Genomic DNA, 18,468 nt, shown 5'->3' on the forward strand with positions numbered 1-18,468 from the left:
CATGAGCAGCCACTGGCGCAGTGAAAAACAACCAAGCTCCCCAGAACCTGTTCTGCCACAGAGTTCATACAGGTAGTCGTTAACTGCACGTTTCTGCTGGAGCAGCCTATCAAGCATATAGAAGGTTGAGTTCCATAACGTCGGGCAATCGCAAATAAGATGTCTGACTGGCAGATTGTGTCGCCGCCGAATGTCAGCAAGGCGAGCCATGGCTGTGTAAGATCGTCTGAAATTGGCCAAGATTTTCCTTGCCTGCTGCAAGATGTCCTTCACCCCAGGGTATTTGACAACGAATCGCTGCACGACCAAGTTTAAGACGTGTGCCATGCATGGCACGTGTGTAATTTTGCCCTGTTTCAATGCGCTAAACAGATTGGCACCGTTGTCACACACCACTTTACCAACTGTCAAATTGAGCGGTGTTAGCCACTGATCTGCCTTTGAACGCAAAGCTGAAAGGAGTGCCGGGCCAGTGTGGCTCTTGGCTTCCAGGCACAACAGACGCAGCACAGCATGGCAATGTCTCACCTGGCATGTCGAATAGGTTCTGGGGGGCTTGGGCGGTGCAGCGGAAGAGATGCTAGCAGCGGAAAAGGAGGAGTCAGCCGAGGAGGAGAAGGAGGAGGATGGAGTAGGAGGAGGAGAAGAAGAGGCAGGCCTGCATGCAATCCGAGGCGGTAAAACTAAATCTACACGGGTGCCACGGGTTACATGCTTGACGGGCGTCAGAAGGTTCACCCAGTGGGCAGTAAAAGTTATATACCTTCCCTGCCCGTGTTTGCTAGACCACGTGTCTGTGGTCAGATGTATCTTGGCACCGACACTGTGTGCCAGAGATACATTCCCTTTCCACTGAACATGGCCATATAGCTCTGGGATGCCCTTCTGTGAGAAATACTTCCTTCCTGGGACCTTCCATTGTGGTGTTCCAATGGCCACAAATTTTCGAAAGGCCTCCAAGTACACCAGTTTATATGGCAGTAGTTGGCGGGCTATCAGTTCTGACAAGCCAGCCGTCAACCGTTGGGCAAGAGGGTTATCCGGCGTAATCATTTTTTTACGCTCGAACATTTGGCCCACGGAAGCCTGCCTTTTTCCAGAAAAACATGAGGATGGCATGATGGAAGGTGGAGTGGAGGATAATTATGAGGAGAGAGGAGAAGGAGAAGTAGAAGACGAGGCTGAATGGTGAGAGCCTGGAGTGTGGCTTTGTGGGTTCCGTTGCTCCCACTGGGCTCAGTGATGGCAGCTCATGTGCCTTCTTAAGGCAGGCATCCCTAGGTGAGTGTTGGGCTTACCGCGACTTATGCGTTGACTGCAAAGGAACACTATTGTCAGCAGCGGATACGTTAAAAAAAGCCCACACTGCGGAGCCATGTGCCGGCGTCCTGGGAGCACCAGATGTGACCGTACATGGTTGATACATTAGCAGTCTGCTTTGTCCCTCCTGTGCAATCTAAGTTCCCCCTGCTTTTCCTCCCTATCTGCTGTTCCATAAATCCCTCTGAACTTCCTTCCTCTTCCTCTTTTGTGGGCACCCATGTGACATCACTAGACACGTCATCATCGACATCACCTTCCCCACCACTATAATTAGAGATCTCGGAGTAGGCAGCAACACCGGGGACCAACCTTCTCCTTGGGCTGATCTGGGTACTGTCGTCAGACTGCTAAGTGGCGGTTGTTGCTACCTCCTCTTCCTGATCCAATGCTAAGAGTGGCTGCGCATCGGCAATGTCTTGTGATGGATCGGAAAATAATTCCTGTGACTCAAGCGGAGGGTATATGGCGGTGGTGTTGGTGATAGTGTCTTTGGGGGTGCACACAGCAGAGAGTGAAGAAGAGGGTGCAGATCGAGAGGATGAGGAGGGTGCCGAAGAGTAAGGCTGAGTGAGCCACTCAAACAAGTCTGGTGCATCCTTTGACTTAATCGCACGCACCTTCTGCAATTTGCCACTTTGGCTCAAGTCTGTTGCTCCTGCCCTACCCCTACCACTCCTGCGGAAGGGCCAGCCTCTTCCTCTGCCTGTCATTTTTTAAATGACCCTGTGACAAAAGTCTCTAGAGAAGTGCAGTATGTATGTGGAAGAAGGTATATAATACCCCACTTCAATCTGTCATTTTTGGGGGCCACTGGTCTATCACACCAGTTGTAATAGTTATTTTTTATTGCATTTGTCACTCTTTGTAGTATCACTGCAGAACCGCTCAGCAGTCACAATGCTGCACAGTGGAAATGCACTATACTATGCTTTCTATATGTGCAAGTGTTTTCTAAGTGTATTACACCCCTATATACTGCACACCAAATAGTACACCTATACCAGTCCTTAAAAGGACCTTTGTGGACCTAATAGTAGCTAGATAGTAGATAGTGATTTGCAGACTGTCCCTGCTCCAAAAACCAAACTGTCCCTCCCTACACTGAGAAACGACAGCTGCAGAATCGTTCAGCAGCACAGCTGTGCAGAGCACTATAATATGCTTTCTATTTTTGAAAGAAAGTATATTATACGTTTACAACCCTATATACTGTACACCTATACCAGTCCTTAAAAGGACCTTTGTGGACCTAGTAGCTAGTGATTTGCAGACTGTCCCTGCTCCAAACACCAAACTGTCCCTCAGTCCTACACTGATAAAAGACAGCTGCAGAATCGGGCAGCAATGAGCTCAGCAGCACAGCAGTCAAGTATAATATGCTTTCTATATTTGAAAGAAAGTATATTATACGTGTACAACCCTATATACTGTACACCTATACCAGTCCTTAAAAGGACCTTTTTGGACCTAGTAGCTAGTGATTTGCAGACTGTCCCTGCTCCAAACACCAAACTGTCCCTTCCTACACTGATAAAAGACAGCTGCAGAATCGGTCAGCAAGCACTCATCAGCACAGCAGTCAGCAGTGCACCATAATATACTTTAAAGAAAGTATATTCTAAGTGTATTACAACCTGTCAGACTACGTACCTGACAGATGAGCCCGAGATAGCAGGGGAGGTCTCCCTCACGGGTCTGGTTCGCGGCCCCTGGTAGAGTGGACAGGAGGCACAGGAGCACAGACGGGTATGAGAGCCTGGCTGGTTGGATGCTGGAGAGGAGGTCCGACGGCTGGGTGCAGATGGGTAGACAGTCTCCAACAGCTGGATGCTGGTAGCAGATGCAAGCAGAAGATGGTAAGGCAGAACCAATCACAGGCACGGATAACAGCAGGCAGACGGTGCAGTACTGCGGGGAGCAAGCTCAAGTCCGAGTCACTAGCTGGGTAGGCAACAGGCGGGCAGCACGGTACAAAGGAGCAGGCAGATACGAGGTCAGAGACACGCCAAGGTCAAAGGCAGGAAGAAGACAGGATAATCCAAGGGACGAGCCGGGTAAACAGGTGGTCAGGAACACAAGCAGAGTCACAGGTACTAAGGCACAAGAAGCTGCAGATCAGACAGCACCGAGCACACCGCAGGGGACACCTAAGTGGGCCGCTTAGCGCCAACGCGCACCGGCGCGCGCAAGCGCGCACGCACCCGCACGCTCCTGCACAGGCGCGCACCCACGAGCGCCAGAGCGCATCAGCGCACCCCGGCACCCCGCAGAGCGCTCAGCAAAACGTCCGTTACGGGCAACTCTCTGACATGCCCCCTCCTCAAGGGCAGCCTCCGGATCCCCATCCGAGCCAATCTACCCATGGGGGTACTCTTAAAAGCAATGAGCAGTTCTTCTGCGTGTAGATTGCTTTCTGGTTCCCAGGAGTTATCTTCTGGACCGTATACCCTCCACTTGATTAAGTACTGGATTTGGTTACCCCTCTTTCTACAGTCCAGTATCGCTTCCACTTCAAATTCCTCTTCATTGTTGATGATTACAGGTTTAGGTGGGCCCGAGTTCTGGCCAGTGAAAGGATTAGGGGTAACGGGTTTCAACAAGGAAACATGAAAGACTGGATGAATCTTCAGGGAACCGGGTAAGTCCAACTCATAAGTAACGTCATTAATTTTCCTCCTGACTGCAAAGGGGCCCAAAAACTTAGGACCCAGCTTCCTTGAGGGGCAAGCCATCTTCAGATTAGCCGTGGAGAGCCACACCTGATTGCCCGGTACAAGGACGAGTTCTCCACGTTTCCTCCTATCAAACATCCTCTTGTTATATTCCTGGGTTTTGACCATAGTCTCCTGTAGAAATTTATTGTTGGTCAGAAAAAAGTCCATTGTTTCGGAAACTGCAGGAATGGCACACTCAGGAACCGAACCAGGCAGGAAGGATGGATGGTAACCATAATTTGCGAAGAAAGGCGACTGTTTGATAGCAGAATGCAGAGAGTTGTTGTAGGCAAATTCAGCAAGAGGCAGAAGAGAGACCCAGTCATTTTGTGAAAAGGTAGAGAAACAGTGGAGGTATTGTTCCAAGGTCTGATTAGTTCTCTCCATCTGTCCATTCATCTGGGGATGATAGGCAGACGAAAACGCCAACTCAATTTCAAGGGAACTGCAAAGAGCCTTCCAAAATTTGGAGGTAAATTGGACACCCCAGTCGGATACAATGCTTGAAGGAACTCCATGCAACCTCACTATTTCTTTGATAAACACCTTTGCAGTTTCCAAGGCCAAAGGTGTGCCCTTCATAGGCAGAAAATGGGCCATCTTAGACAGCCTGTCGACCACCACAAAGATGGTAGAGAAGCCTTCCGCCAGGGGCAACTCCATCATCTTCCAAGGTCTTTCTGGAACTGGCAAGGGTCTTAGTAAACCCCAGGATCTTGCCCGGCTAGTCTTTCTCCGGGCACAGGTAGTGCAAGACTCCACGTACTTCTTGCAGTCATTAGTTAGCTGCGGTCACCAGAATGCACGCTGCACCAGGTCCGCCGTTTTCAGAGTGCCAAAGTGACTGGCAATCTTGTAGTTGTGGCAGAGCTCCAAAACAGCCACCTCACATCCTCTGGAACCAGAATTTTGTCCAAATCATGCCATCTTGCGACCTTACATCATTTTCAAATGATAGGGACCAACCCACAGAGGCTGGTTCGATCCGGGACAGGAGGTCCCCCTGGAGTAGCAAGAAATTTCCAGCAGGGAGGATGGTATCCGGAAGCAAGGTATCCTGGGATTTATGGAACATATGGGAAAGGTCTGCACGTGATGTGGAAGTGGAATCTGGAGAAGAACAGTGCCCACCTTGCCTGCCGTGGTTTCAATCTCTTTGCCATTCTCAGATACTCCAAATTTTTGTGGTTGGTATAAACCAGGATTGGATGTGCAGCACCCTCTAGTAGGTAACACCACTCCTCCAAAGTCGCCTTTATAGCCAGTAGCTCCTGGTCCCCCACATCGTAATTCCTCTCCGCCGCGGAGAGCTTGCAAGAGTAAAAGGCCACTGAGTAGAGGATGGCCTTGGCACCTTGTCGCTGGGAAAGCACTGCCCCCACCGCAATTTCCGAAGTGTCTACCTCAAGGACAAAGAGCAAAGCAGGATCCGGGTGCTTCAGAATGTTAGCAGAAGTAAAAAGCTCCTTCAGTTTCTCGAAAGCAACTTGGGCCTTAGGGGACCAACAGAAACGGCTCCCCTGCTTGGTGAGTTCAGTGATGGGGGCGATTATTGCAGAGAAGCCCCTAATGAATTTCTGGTAAAAATTGGCGAAGCCAATAAAACGCTGGACACCTTTTTTATCGGTAGGAGCGGGCCAATCCAGAATGGCGGACACCTTACGGGGATCCATCTTGATACCGTCAACAGAAATAACCAGGCCAAGGAATTGTATGCACTGGAGCTCAAATTCACACTACTCCAACTTAGCGTAGAGGCTATGCTGCCTAAGGCGAGTCAGCACATTTCGGACCTGCCTGCGATGGTCAGAGACTGAAGAAGAAAAGATTAGGATGTCATCCAAGTAAACTATAACGTATAAGTCCAGAAGATCATGGAAGACGTCATTTATAAAATGTTGGAAGGTGGCGGGTGCATTGCACAGACCAAAGGGCATAACAAGGTACTCAAAGTGCCCGAAACGCGTGCGGAAGGCAGTCTTCCATTCGTCCCCCTCACGAATGCGGATCAAGTTGTAGGCACCACGAAGATCTAACTTGGTGAACACAACAGCGGACCCCAGTCTTTGGAAAAGTTCGGGCACTAAAGGCTACGGGTAGCGATTCTTTATGGTAATTTTATTTAGCTCCCGATAGTCGATACAGGGCCGAAGAGAGTGGTCTTTTTTTTTGACAAAAAAGATGCCAGCACCCGCCGGAGAAGTAGACGGGTGAATAACACCTTTCTTGAGATTTTCGTCTATATAGCCCTTTAGGGTTTCCAGCTCTTGCTCAGTTGACGGGAAAATTCTTCCAAAGGGGACCTCAGTTCCAGGTAGAAGCTCTATCGGGCAGTCATAGGATCTATGCGGGGGTAAGGTTTTTGCTCCTTTCTTGCTAAACACATCCACAAAATCCCCGATAAGGTGCAGGAATAGCTTGTAGTAACTCAGGGTCAGTGTCCAGGCTAAGGAGCTGAGTGGACGTGAAAGGAACTTCATGCAAACAGTGCTGCTGACAATAGCTGGAAAGGAACTCGATTCTCCCTGTGGTCCAGACGATGTTAGGGTTATGGGCTTGTAGCCAAGGCATTCCCAGGATAATGGGAAAAAGAGGGGAACAGATAGCGTCCAAGCATAAGAGTTCACAGTGGTTAGGACCCATGGTGGTCAGCAAGGGGATGGTTTCCTGGGTGACAGGACCAGAACTGAGGATGGAGCCATCAGCAAGGGTCTTCGGTCAGAGAGGAATGCGGTGGTTGGCAGCGAATGTCAGATCAATAAAGCAACTACAGGCACCGGAATCAATTATGACTGGAGCTGGGATATCCTTGTCCGGAAGCTGTAGGATGACAGAGAGGGCAAGGTGAGAAGTAGACTTAGGCAGAGTAGTTGCATGCTTGAAAGGAATCGGAAAGGACTTACGTATCTTGTTAGGACAAGATCTCACGTAGTGACCAGGTTCACCAAAGTACATACTATACACAGGTTACAGGCTCTTCGGCGTTGCCATTCTTCCAGAGTGAGAGATGGATGGATGAGACCCAGCTGCATGGGTTTGGGGGGATCAGATCCCGGAGCCGGAGGAGCAAGGATGGTTGGCCGAAAAAGAACTGGAAGCACTAGGGACCTTGGGGAGGACCCAAGTGGGCCGGAACTGGCTGGAGGACTTCTCAGAACGACGTTCCCTGAGGCGACGATCAATTTTGATGGAGAGGTTGATGAGCTCCTCCAGAGACTGAGGAACACCAACTCGTGCCAGCTCGTCCTTGAGCAAATCAGATAAACCCATGGGGAACTGGTAGCGCAGGGCAGCGTCATTCCATTCTGTGTCAGTACTCCAACGTCTGAAGTCCACCACATAGTCTTCTACCACCCTGCGTCCCTGCTGCAAAGCATGCAAGGCAGCCCCTGCAGTTGCTCTTAACTGGGGATCCTCATAAAGCTGGGACATAGCAGTGAAAAAGGTATCCAGGCTGTCAAGGGAGGATGACTTCTGCTCTAGGAGACGGTGGGCCCAGGTCTGAGGTTCTCTGGACAAAAGTGAAATTACAAAGCCCTCTTAGTAGCTTCCATGGAGAAGGTGCGGGGTTGTAAAGCGAAGTAAAGCTCGCAAGCGTTGCGGAAGGACCGGAAGCCACTGTGGTCACCAGAGAATCTCTCGGGGGTAGGTACCATGGGCTCGGGAGGTAGCATTACCACAGAGAGTGCTGATGCAGGTCCGGCAGCGGAAATACCTGGTTGGAGTGTGGGAGACGACAGCACCTGGATTTGGCCTTCCAGTCTGGTGTAGCCTTCTTGCAGATTCTTCATGGCTTGTGTGAGACCCGCCAGATGTCTGCACAATTCCTCCATGGGGAAGGCTCCCTGCTCGGGCTCCGACATGGCTGTCCGATACTGTCAGACTATGTACCTGACAGATGAGCCCAAGATAGCAGGGGAGGTCTCCCTTATGGGTCTGGTTCGCGGCCCCTGGTAGGGTGGACAGGAGGCACGGGAGCGCAGACTGGTATGAGAGCCTGGCGTGTTGGATGCTGGAGAGGAGGTCCGACTTCTGGGTACAGACTGGTATACAGTCTCCAACAGCTGGATGCTGGTAGCAGATGCAAGTAGAAGATGGTAAGGCAGAACCAATCACAGGCACGGATAACAGCAGGCAGACGGTGCAGTACTGGGGCGAGCAAGTTCAAGTCTGAGTCACTAGCTGGGTAGGCAACAGGCGGGCAGCGCGGTACAAAGGAGCAGGCAGATACGAGGTCAGAGACAGGCTGAGGTCAAAGGCAAGCAGCAGACAGGATAATCCAAGGGACGAGCTGGGTAAACAGGTGGTCAGGAACACAAGCAGAGTCACAGGTACTAAGGCACAAGAAGCTGCAGATCGGACAGCACCGAGCACACCGCGGGGACACCTAGTAGGCTGCTTGGCACCAATGTGCACCGGCGAGTGCACCAACACGTGTCCGCACAGGCGTGCCCACAAGCGCCAGAGCACACCAGCGCACCACGGTGCCCTGCAGAGTGCTCAGCAACACGTCCGTTATGGGCAACTCTCTGACACAACCCTATATACTGTACACCTATACCAGTCCTTAAAAGGACGTTTGTGGACCTAATAGTAATAGCTAGTGATTAAACTGACTGTCCCTGCTCCACACAGCGTCCTGTCCCTACACTGACAAAACACAGCTGCAGAATCGGTCAGCAGTGCACTCAGCAATCAGCAGCACAGCAGTCATCAGCAGTGCACCAGAATATACTTTGTATCTTTGAAAGAAAGTATATTCTAAGTGTATTACAACCCTATATACTGTACACCTATACCAGTCCTTAAAAGGATTTTTGTGGACCTAATAGTAAAAGCTAGTGATTAAACTAACTGTCCCTGCTCCACACAGCATCCTGTCCCTACACTGACAAAAGACAGAATGTAAAATGGCCACCAGATCAGGTCTATTTATAAGGTAGGGGGTATGTCCAATTGTCCATGTGCTGAAATGTCTCAAATGGCTGTCTTGTACCCCATGATGGATGTGTCATGGGTCAAAGTTCTTCACAATGTAAACAAATATGGCTGCCGCGAACAGCGCAAGAAGTCTGCCGTTTGGTGAATCGCGAACGAGCAAAAATTGCAGCAAACTGACCGCCGGGTGAACCGCAAGGCCATCTCTAGTCCTGGACTCTAAACTCTCCTTCAAGCAACACATCCAATCACTGTCCAAATCCTGCCACCTCAACCTCCGCAACATCTCCAAAATACGCCCCTTTCTATCCAATGGCACAACAAAGTTCTTAATTCACTCGCTGGTCATCTCTCGCCTCGACTACTGCAACTCCCTTCTCATTGGTTTACCTCTACATAGTCTATCACCTCTTCAAGCCATCATAAATGCTGATGCCAGACTCATCCACCTTACCAATCGCTTGGTGTCTGCTACTCCTCTCTGTCAATCCCTCCACTGGCTTCCGCTCGGCCAAAGAATTAAATTCAAAATACTAACAACTACGTACAAAGCCATTCACAATTTCGCCCCAGCTACATCATTAGCTTAGTCTCTAAATACCAACCTACTTGTTCTCTTGGTTCCTCTCAAGACCTCCTGCTCTCTAGCTCCCTCATCACCTCCTCTCATGCTCGCCTCCAGGGACTTTTCCAAAGCCTCTCCAATCCTATGGAGTGCCCTACCCCAATCTGTTCACCTATCTCCTACTTTATTAGCATTTAGACGATCCCTGAAAACCCTTCTCTTCAGAGAAGCCTATCCTACCCACACCTAACAACTGTATTTTCATTTTCTCCATCAGCTCATCCCCCACAGTTATTACCTTTTGTTTCAACTTGACCCTTCCTTCTAGATTGTAAGCTCTAACGAGCAGGGCTCTCTAGTCCCTCCTGTATTGATTTGTATTGTAAGTGTACTGTCTGCCCTCATGTTGTAAAGCGCTGCACAAACTGTTGGCGCTATATAAATCCTGTATAATAATAATAATAGAGTGTCCAGTCTACGGTTGTCATGGCTGTAATAAGCAGTTAACGTATAAAAAAATTAAAAGCACCTTACCAAAGCAGTTTAGTGTCACTACTTTTCTCTGTGTTGATCAGAAATATCGACTGCTACACTGGTGACACTGTATGCCAGGGTAGCACTGGGGATTGCTTAGAATTGCATGTTCATCTGTGCCACCTTGACCCTGTGAACGTTCCAGCCCTCCTGACACTCTAGGTTCAGACATGTGTATACCTTTAAATAACACACTGACACAAGGTATATTGATTAGCTCTCTCTGGTTTTACTTAATCAAGAGGAGAGTCTTCTAACAGCATATTAGTCAGCCAAATCCTCGATAAACAGGCAAGATTCAATTGAACAATTCCCCCAAAGCAATTAAATGACAATTGGCAATGACAGAACTATAAAATCAAGGCATACAGAAAGCAGACAATAAATGAATGGATTTCAAATGGGCTACTAGTTGCTGAATATAATACCCTGCTAAAGAGGAACCACAGGCCTGCCTATTATACCTTTAATCCTAATGAAAGATGAAGAATTATAGGGGCTAGTGGTGTGAGATGGAATTAGCAGAGTTTAAAGATGCAATGCCTTGCAGTTACCTTCACTGGCATGACAGAGTTCAAAGAAACAACACTTGTTGTGGCACAGTGATATGCAGTCAAGGCAAAGTACCTGAGACTGACCAGTGGCAATCCTTAATGTAATTCAGGGATACATTGTCTGTATACAGTGTCCTGTGGAGTATTATTGTGACTTGTATTGGATTTGTGGGCAGGTGCATACTCACCAATCTGGAAACAGTGTAGGAATTTCCTCAAGTGTGATCTAAGTCGATTCCTACTTCTGGCATTGGATCCACCTGGTTTGGAGCTGGGAGTGTCTTGTCGTATGGTAGGCCGCAGTCCTCTCACAGAGCAGTGAAGTTTACCTGATAAGATTTGGGAAGCAAGAGAGCTTGGGCCTGGTCTGCTGACCCCTTTATAGCCTCTCCCAGAGTTCTTTCCCTAGAGCAGATGACCTACTGGGAGGTGTAGTTCTTGGATAAATCTGCAGGTCAGGGATGTCTGTTCAGGAGACTACAGTTCCCACAATGCTCCTTGCTTGGCTTTGGAATGTGATACATATAATCTGAGCCAGCAGTAAGGGGAACACAGAGGCAGTCTAAGAAGGGAGAGGGTAAGTTTGCAGTGCTATATAACTGTAGTCCTCTGTCGGCTACATGCTCCCCCCACTTGAAAGTCTTTGGTCCCCGAAGACAGGATACAATCTTGTTAAATGATCTATTGATAATTACATTTAAAGATCTGCAACTAATTATTCTACTAACCACAAGCTACAGCAGCAAACAACTGACTAATAGAGGGATTTTCCAACAATAAAATATATACACCATCAAACGGGTTTATATCATTTTTTGTGGACTCGGCCAGTAATAAATTAGTGACCCGCAGGGTCATCGTCTACCAAAGGTTCAGTAGGGGAAGCTGGCACTTGGCTAGACTGCTGAGCTGTAAAAATGAGTTTTGTTTTCGATTTTGTTCAGGTCACCAATGTAAAAGGGAGAAAAACACCTGCAATCTGCCCCAAAAAAGCTCATGGGCATTTTTCAGGTCTTTTGCTTCAGATGACAAAACACTCAGTTGTGAAGAGGTGCTATTGAAATGAATGGGATTTTGCTTGTTGGGTGATTTTCCTTGGATTTCTCATAGGCAGTATTCAAACTTATCTGAAGTCTATCAACACATGCTCAAAAAGAGGCCTGAGAAGTGTGATCCAAGGATTTTCCAAAAGCTAAATCCACAGGCAAATGAGCCTCTCTCCCGGACATCAACCAGTAAGGAGGGTACCCAGTCGAGTCATTCACCGTCTTATTGTAAGCGTGGACTACTACGGCAATGTAATGTTGCTTCTTTTCCAGGGGAAAGGTTCCCAACATGTTTAATAGTGTACGATTGAAACATTCTGGTTGTGGACCTCCTTGGGGATAATAAGGTGTGGTTCTAGATTTTTGGATGCTCAATAGTTCACACACGATAGTTCCCACAATTTTTATTAGTTTGCTCTCAAAATCCCAGCTTTGGTTTGAATGTAATCGCTGAGGTAAACCAAAACTTAATGAACAAAAAACTTCTCCACCAGTGTTTTAGCAACAGTACTAGCTTGTTGGTCTTTGGTTGGGAAGGCCTGAGCATAATGGGTAAAATGATTTATCACAACCAGGACATTGCTTTGCCCACTCAGGTTAGGTTCTAGACAGAAGAAATCAATGCACAGCAGTTCCATCGGCCCTTGACTCTGTAGGCGGCCTATTGGAGCAGCACTAACAGGCAAAGTTTTTCCTTGGATGCACCAAATACAGGAACGGTAGTAACGTTTGACTTCGGCCCTCATGGATTGCCAAAAAAGGCGGTCCCTAACTAGTTTAAGGGTTCTACCTGGCCCCAAATGCCCATGGTCATCATGAAGAGCTGTCAGTACTACCAGCCTGTGCTTTTTAGGAAGAAACAATTGACGAACACCTTCTGGTTCCTCAGATGGGCCTTTCCTGTATTTGACACCATCTTCTGCATTCGTTCCCATTCCTTATGAACTACTTTTGAGCCGTCAATAGAACTATTTAGCAGCATCTGAGGGTGCCGAACTGACAAGGCTTTCTTAACAAGGGTACAGAGAGGATCTTCACACTGATCCCTTCTCTCACATTTAGGTCAAAGTTTTGCTTGTTTCACTGGCCCTGGGTGTCTGAGCCAGCCAGGGCTTTCTCATATGCTGTCTTCAGACTCTTCCTCAAGCGGTCCACATATCCTCTGTGTGATACCATCGAGGTATGATCTAAAGAGGTGCCAAATGCCAAGTCCACCGGCATCGGCCTTCCCTACTGAACATCAGCCTATATGGTGAATAGCCCGTGGCATTGTTTTCAGTGCTATTATAGGCGTGTACAATAGCTGCAATGTGCCTGATCCAATGCTGTTTCTTTTCAGCCATAAGAGTCCCAAGCATATCCAGGAAGGTGCGATTAAAGCATTCTGGCTGGGGATCTCCTTGAGCGTGGTATGGGGTGGTTCTTGACTTCCGAATACCTAACAGGTCTAACAGACTTTTAATAAGCCTACTCTCCCCTGGTCAGAATACGCGCCAGAGTAGCCATAGTGGACAAAGAACTTCTCTACCAGAATTTTGGCCACTGTAGATGCTTGCTGGTCCTTAGTTTGGCATGCCTGGGCATACCGGGTGAAGTAGTCGGTCACCACCAGAACATTTCCCTGTCCACTCGTGTTAGGCTCCAAACACAGAAAACCAATACACCAATTCCAGTGGTCCTTGACTTTGAAGATGGCCCATTGGGGCAGCTCTGTGGGGTAATGTCTTCCTCTGTATACACCGTATGCAGGAGTGAAAATATCCCTCAACTTCAGCCCACATACAGGGCCAATAGAACTGGTCTCGCACCAGTTTGAATGTCCTTTCAGGCCCTAAGTGGCCGTGATTGTCATGCAAGGCAGTCAGCACGGTCTCTCTATGCATTCTTGGCAAGAATAGCTGCCACTTATCTTGAGGATCATCAGAGGGGGCCCTTTGGTAGACCACCCCATTGCATAACTGCAGTCAATACCATACCTTGTGTACTAGTCGTGCTCCTATTGAAGAGTCTGTTAGCAGTCGATTTGGGCATTGGCCCTCCAGGGCCTTCGGTATTAAACTACAGAGAGGATCTAATATCTGGTCCTTTCTTAAGTCCCTAGCTTAGGTAGGCCATTATCTCTGACCTGGGACAAATCACAGTAGTATTTGAGGAGACCTGCCACTGATACTCCGATGGCTTCTGCCCCAGTTGTTCTTCTGGCCTGATGTTCCGCTCCCTGACGCAAGGCTTGTATCCCTTCTGGAGTTAGTTGAGTCCACTCTTCAGAGGAAATCCATAAGTCCTAGGGTCTCCTTGACAGGGCATCAGTATCTCTGCTCCCAATTCAAGGGCGGTATTTTAGGCTGAAGCGGAACCCCGATAGGGCGGCCAACCACCTGTGCCTGCTGGCATCCAGTTTTGCTGTGGTGAGTATGTTCTTGAGTGGGTTGTTGTCAGTTTTGACCATGAAATCTGCACCATATAAGTAGTCCATCATCAATTTGTCCACCACTGCCCACTTCAGAGCCAAGAATTCCAACTTGTGAGTAGGGCAGTTTTTCTCAGCAGATGCAAGACTTCAGTTCACATAAGCAACAGTTCACAGGTGTCCATCATGCTCCTGATACAGTACCCCTCCCAGCCCATCTCTACTGGCATCAACATGCAGCTCATATGGCTTGGCTGGATTGGCATAGGCCAGAACAGGAGCAGTTGTTAGACTCCACTTAAGCTGCCAAAAGGCATGCTCACATGGGTCAGTCCACTGTTCTTGGATTGACTCCTGAGGCTTCCTGGGCCCTCCGTGTTGTTTGACCAGCTTCATTAGGTCTGGGCCATCATTCTCATCCACGTTGTTCAGTAACTCATTAAGGGGGTGGGCTATTCTGGCAAATCCTTCAACAAATCTCCTGTAGTATGAGCAAAATCCCAGGAATGAATCAAGCTCAGTTACATTGGTAGGTGTTGGAAGCTAAGAGGTGACAGCTTCCTACTTTTGGGGGTTAGTAGCTATTCCTTCAGTGGAGACAACATGGCCGAGGTAATTAGCTCACTTCTGGTAAAACTGAAATTTTTCCAGGGACAGCTTCAATCCCTAGTCATGGAGTCTCCTCAGAACCTTCTCCAGGTGCTCTTCATGTCCTTCAAGAGTTTTTCTGAAGAGGATGATATCGTCCAGATACACCAACACTTCAATTAGGTTCATGTCCCCTACTGTCTTCTCCATCAGTCTCTAGAACATTGCTGGGGCACCGGACTTACCTTGAGGCATCCTATCAAACTCAAAGAACCCTACTGGGTGATAAAAGCATTTTTTTCCATGTCCTCAGGGTGCATGTGGATTTGATAGTACCCACTCTTCATGTCCAGCACGCTGAACCACTTTGCCCCCAATAGGCTCTGTAGGGCATCTTCTATACTTGGAGTGGTGTACTTATCAGGGATGGTCCTCCTGTTGAGCATCTGATAATTGATGCACAGCCTCAGGGACCCATTTTTCTTCTGCATCACCACTATGGGGGAGGCATAAGGGCTCCTAGACTCCCTGATGATGCCTGATCTCTTCAATTCTGCCAGCTGCTCACGTAAATCTTCTAGGCCCCCCAAAGGGATCTGTCTGACTCCCTGCCTGTCTTCCTGAAGGCGAATTCTGTGCTGGCCACTTTTCCCACACCCCTCAAGAACCTATTCTGCCATCTCAGGAGCTGGGCTTTGAGCTTTTCTTTCCACTCAGGTCATAGTGTGGTGTTTTGTGGGTAAAACTGTTCTATGGAGATTTCTTCCTTCTATCCCTTCTCCAAATTAGATGGTGAGACTGGGATGGCTGGATTTACTTGTCCTAACAGCATTCGGGCTTGCAGTTTCAATGGCGAGGGCATAATATGCTGACAGGGATCTAATTGATATGAGATCTGGGATTACCTCCACGCCCGTGTCCCCTCCCTGGTGGTCAGCTTCAAGTACAACAAAGGGGCCCAGTTGTTCCCAATTGAGCTTGACTGAAGCTTGTAGATGCATCACCTCTCCAGATTGCAGTATCTTCTCACTTCTGTCCAATAACCAAATCTTCCCCACTCCTTCAGCTGGGGCTCTCTGTTCTTCGACTAGCTGCTGATACACTTGTCTCAGCATAGGATGTATGCCTTTGGTTGGGTTGTCAGACTTCAATACAAGAGGAGTGAGCAGCCACCTGACAAGGTCAGTGATCGTTCCTATTATCAGAGAACTCTTGTTGGCTCCTGATGGGCGAGGGCATACAATGGCTAAGGCATCAAACAATTCTGTTTGTTTGGTCATAGAGGGGTCAAAAATCCTGTCGCTCGATCGCTGCATCACTTGCCCGTTGCCCGCCAGCCCCGCACTTACCCCATCCAGGCCACGGCTTTGGAGGCTTCCCTCCTTGCGTCTGCTCCCGAGTCCCAGTGGTCACATCTCCTCCTGGCCAATCAGGTCTCAAGACTGCTTCCTGATTGGCCAGAAGGAGAAACAGGAAGACATTAGCGAATATTAATTCCCTAATGTCACACAACTGGGCGGGCTCAGGGCGCAGTGCTCTGCACCCCGAACCCACCCTTTTTGAAGCCAATTAGAGCCTTAGGCTCTAATCATGTGTTCTGCATGTAGATTAGGATTGGGCACATAGATTAGGGGGGTGGCGCCCCTGCTCTCTGCATGAGCGGCCACCACTGGCCCTCAAGTATACTGAGACTGGCATGTTTTCTTTGCTCTTAAAATATGAAAATGTTTATAAACCTGCCTTGTGCTTACACAATTTAGCCAATTCAAGCAGCTTATGTACTTTTTTGCCTTTACTTTTTTTTCTTAAGTGTATTTGATACTACTTATTGTGAAAAACAAAACAAAAACACACTTGCCTTGTTTTTGTCTGGACAAGTTTTGAACACATAATGTCGCGTACACACGACTGGACTGTCCGGCATAAAAGGTCTGATGGAATCATTCTGTCGGATATTAAGATCCTGTGTGGGCTTCATCAGACTTTTTTCTTCAAAAATTATGATGGACCTAGAAATAGAACGTTCGTCCGACGGAATCAATTTCTATCGGGAAAACCGTTCGTCTGTATGCTGGTCCGACGGCTATTAGCTACTGGCTATTGAACTTCCCTTTCTAGTCCCATCGTACGTCATCACATTCAAAACAAACGGACTTTGATCCATTTATGTGTGGGCAAGTCCGTTTGGTCGGAAGTCCATCGTAACTCTGTCGGAAGACCGTCAGGAAGACCATCGTATCTTTTCTGCCGGAAAGTCCGGTCGTGTGTACGCGGCATTAAACCACCACCTTACTGCTGTAGAATCTTTTCTAAAGTGTCACTGACAATACATTTTATTTTGTTAGTTTAACAACACTTGTCTTGTGTCTACATCTTTTTCACTCTTTAGTCTTCTCACACCTATCTTGATTGTGTTTCCATATTTTAGCCTATTCTACCTGGTAACATTTATGTGCTGAGCTTGTGATTTTTTTTTTTTACCAAACCATGCCTTAAAGCAGAGTTCCACCCAAAAAATTGAATTTCCGCTTTAAGCACTCGTGACTCCCTGACATGCCACATTTGGCATGTAATTTCCCACTTCCTCTCCTGGCACCTCTCCCCCTCCCTCCCTGCAATCTTCTGGGACTTATCACAGGTCCCAGAAGATTGACGGCTATTCAAGACAGTGCAGCACGACTCGTGCATGCGCAGTGCATGCCCGGCTGTGAAGCTGCAAGCTGTCACAGGCGGGCACCCACACTTACAATGCCAACACCATGGAGAGGAGGAGGAGAGAAGCGAGGCTTCGGGCGGCCGCATCACTGGACCATGAGACAGGTGAGTGTCTGTTTATTAAAAGTCAGCAGCTACACTTTTTGTAGCTACTGAATTTTAAATGGGTGGAACTCCGCTTTAAGCTCCGCTTTAAGCATAAGGCAATTTTTCTGGTCAGCCAGAGGGTTGACACTGATCAGTGCTGTAGCCTATTGGCTGAATGTGCTGACTGGGCAAGAGTTCATCAACAAGCCGGCTAATGAGAAGTCAATTGATAGATCAACTTCTCATAAAAGGGAACAGTCATACATGGTTCGAAATTTAGCCTGTTCTTGCAGTATTCATGGCACCTAAATCATTGGGCCTAATTTACTATGGAATTTAGGCATTTACAGTCACATGAATGCATCAAAAATCCAACCAGGAAACCAAATCTTTTGCGTACAGTATTTGCTCTGCACATATTATATTCAAGTTGATGAGCACAACCATGATGGTGTACATACAGCTAATTCATTAACAAAAATGGTTTGCCAATCAGTACACACTTCGGAGTTTGAATGTATGCCAGATAAGTGCTGGCATCCTTACAGTAAAATAGGATGGAAAGGTCTCTTATTTGGTCTGTTTAATATACCATTGGAAGCATTTTGTTATACATGTTTGATATGTGATCTGTAAAACCTGATCTTACCAGTGTAGCGAATGACATTTTGGACAAAGTGTCATTCATGTGTAAATTTATTTTTTGCCTCAGAACAGTAGTGGGGTTCTGTGGGTTAATTATGTAGGTTAACTTTGACATCCGTTTGGCTGGGCTGTGTTGAGTTCTGCTTGGTCATGTGTACAGTGAGGTGCACATGACAAGCCAGAACCAGGCCTGGTTGGACGTTTTGGGTATCAGCCTTCTCGGAACCAATCAGTGGGTGTGCCGGGCCCCGCTGAGGAGTCTGGGAAGGGGTACTTAAGATGTTGAAGTCACGTGTTCAGTAGGAGTTTGTGGGGCCCGAGCGGGCTGTTCTTGTTTCCTGGACCAGGG

This window comes from Lithobates pipiens, unplaced genomic scaffold, assembly GCF_037356315.1.
Source record: "Lithobates pipiens isolate NorthernLeopardFrog02 unplaced genomic scaffold, aLitPip1_a1.2 Scaffold_23, whole genome shotgun sequence".
Classification (NCBI taxonomy): Eukaryota; Metazoa; Chordata; class Amphibia; order Anura; family Ranidae; genus Lithobates; species Lithobates pipiens.